Source organism: Myotis davidii, unplaced genomic scaffold (assembly GCF_000327345.1).
Source record: "Myotis davidii unplaced genomic scaffold, ASM32734v1 scaffold606, whole genome shotgun sequence".
Taxonomy (NCBI): Eukaryota; Metazoa; Chordata; class Mammalia; order Chiroptera; family Vespertilionidae; genus Myotis; species Myotis davidii.
This window is the reverse complement of record NW_006298635.1, coordinates 786,419-789,791: the sequence shown is the minus strand read 5'-3', so window position 1 is coordinate 789,791 and position 3,373 is coordinate 786,419.

Genomic DNA, 3,373 nt, shown 5'->3' with positions numbered 1-3,373 from the left:
GAACATGGCTACAGAACCTGGCTGGAGAACCTGGAGAACGTGGCTGGAGAACCCAATAAGAGAACATGGACACAGAACTTGGTGGAGATTGTGGCTAGAGATCCTGGCAAGGCTGCTGATCAACTGAATGCTGTCTCCGTGTCATTCCTTCTTCGCCGACTCCGTCCACACCTTTGGGGACCCCTGGACCTGCTGAGATTGGACCCCAGCAGTCCTTGTCCTGGTCAATGTAATATATCACACATTTTCAGTTTATTTTTAAATTTTGAAATGTATTATGTATGTAGAAGTATACATCAAACACACACATACACATATTGTGTATAATTTTGGAAGACCTCCAATTATGTAGAACACAACTCCCTTCCTATTTAAAGAGGTAAGCATTACCCTAGCTTTTGTTACAATTACTTCTGGTTTTTCTTCACAGTTTTTATCAGCTGAAGATATATACCTCAGAAATGTATTATTTAGTTTGCCAGTTATCAAACTATATTAATGGTACACTCATATATTCTTTTGATTCTTCTTTCACTCAACAGTATTATAGGGTCATTCAGATTGATATGTGAGCTGCTTTCATATAGTGTCTTTATTGTGTAATAAGACATTGTATGAGTAATACACCATTATTTATTCTGCTGACAGACATTATGAACAATAATGCTGCGAATACTCTTGTACATGTATCTTCACACAAGAATCTCATTGAACATGTACCTAAACAGTAGAAATGCATAGTTAAAAGGTATTCACATCTATTTTACTGACATGGAATCTCACATAATATCTCCATGGACAATCGACCCACTTTATAGAAAGGAAGACATGGCAGTGGGCATATGGCCATGGTATCTACTAGTCTTGCCATATATTGTAGAACCTTGAAGCTTCTAATCTGAGAGAAAATTGGGGGGTGGCGGGGATCTTAAATGCACACCTATGTGCTTAAATGCCAGATTTCCAGAGATCACCTCCCAAACAAGCAATTTTCACACTCAGATCTTTGTACCACAGTCTACTTTTGGGGGAAACCCAAACAAAATTGACTTGTCTACCATTTTGTTTGGGATCAAGATTCTACCAGTATCTTGAGAAAAACAAAAACTGACATTCAGATCTGTCCCTTCTCATTTGAAGGACTCTTGGTTCTTCACACCTCATATTTTGTTTCTTCAATCAAATGAGCTTGCCAAAATACTCTGTTGGTTTTTTTCTGCTAATAGCCACTCCCCCCCTATTTTAACCCATATCAGCAAATGTTGCGACAGAAAACAGCTGGCAATTTTTTTTCTCTGCAAAATTCCCCCCTCTCTGGAATCTTGTGGCCTCTCATCTGGTAACATCAGCAAATCCTTCATACAGATGTTCACATTTCATCTGGATGTATCCATTCATCCTTAATTGGAGCATTGTTGTATCACCAGCTACTTCATCATAGCAGGAAGCCTCTTCATCAAATCATTATATTTTAAATTCTAGAACTCCTATTTGGTTGTTTTCTCTACTTCTTGGTAAATATTTGTAACTTGCTGTTTCCTGCAGCTTTTTCAAGTTTTTCTTCTTTTTTTTTTTTTTTACTTGCTTTGAACATATAAAACAAGGCTATTTAAGTAGTCTTCAACTGTGAATTCTAATGTCTAAATGAGCAGTACACATGTTTTGGGATTTATTCTGATTTGTGGACATGGCATTTTGTTTCCTTGTGTGCTCACTGATTGTTATTATTGTTTTTAAAAATCTGAATGACTGATTTTCCTTAGAAAATTATCTGAGAATTTTTTGAGATCTCATTTTAAGGTGCTTTTTTTTTTTTTTTTTTTTCCAGAAAGAATTTGCCAAGTTTTAGCCAAGTGCTTGGGACATTACCAGTCTAGACAACTCTTTACCATGTTCATAATGTGTGTTTTTTGGGGCTGCAGGAATAAGTGAGTTTGGCTGGAAATCTCTATGAGGGCTGACTTGTGCTTATAATCTATTTCCCAAGGATAATATCCTTTGCTAGGCACCAATCCACTTTCTCCTGGGTTCATTGAGGGAATAGCCTTTTGGAGTCTAATTTTTATAGAGAAACACTTTCCTTTTAGATTGAGGTTTGTCTTCTGCTGTTAGCTTTGAAAGTTATGATCATATTTCTCAGGTTTGACAAATATCTTTAGGATAAAATGGCCTATGGACTCTCTGTCTTCACTTTCACATATATTTTGGTGTGGTAAATTATTTCTTTAGTATTATTAGTTCCTATATGTTCTCAAGAATATTTTGAAAAAAACAATTTATTCAGCATTTTAAATTGTTTTCTTCAAGAAGGTGATATCTGATGTCTAATCAACATATCCTTATTTTTAAAGGGCTTTTTGAAATGTGTGGTATAATTGGTAAGCTCTGATAAAACTCATTAATTTATGAATATTTATGGAGCAGCGACACCAAGTTAGGCCTTGTGATGGTTAATTTAACTGAAATACTGGCTCTCCTTGGGTCTGGACCTACTTGCCTTTAGGCAGAAAGTATACCAAGGCTCTCCTGGTTTTCAGGCCGCTGGCTCACCCTGCAAATTGTGGGACTTATCCATCTTCATAATTGCATAAGCCAACTCCTTATAGTAAGACTCTTTCTATGTAATATACATCCTATGGTTCTGTTTCTCTGGGGGAAATAGACTAACACAGACCTTAAGCTAAGCACCAAAGTATACAGTGACCTATGATACAGTACCTGTTGTTGAGTAGCTTGAGATTTAATGGGTTTATGAGAAAATGTCACTGACTAGATGGTCATAATCGTCAGTTATCTTTTCTTTCCATTGAAGTATTTTTTTTGTATTCTTTATTTTATTTCAATTTTCCTCAGGTGCATTTCATCTCCCCATGCCTTCTTCCACCTCCACCATCTCCCGCCCCCTGCAATCAACACATAATTATGGATATAGAGGGCCATTAAAATGTTAAATATGTAGAAAGAATAAACATTGTTCCTCTTAGCAGATAAACAACACATGCCTTTAAACACCTAAATATTATATAGGGAGAGCATGAGGACAGTTCATTAGAGAATTATAGAAGAATGTGGTCTCTGAGGCCAAATATTCATGGACTGCTGAAAATGAAATAGAATGACATTAAGCTCAATACAGGCAAAGTTCATCTTAGCTAAAGTAAGTGAGGAAAGGAAACCAGAGTTTTTTAAAAAAAATGCAACAATAACAGCAACAAAATACTCTATCCTTGAACTCCATTTATTAGAGTGTTGCGAAAACAAACCTCTATCCCTGCATCCCGTTAATCTGAATGATGCTGATCATTTAAAAATAGTATCTAAGAAGATGGAGAATTTTAAATACCCTGAATTGTAATTTTGCTGGAAAGTAAAA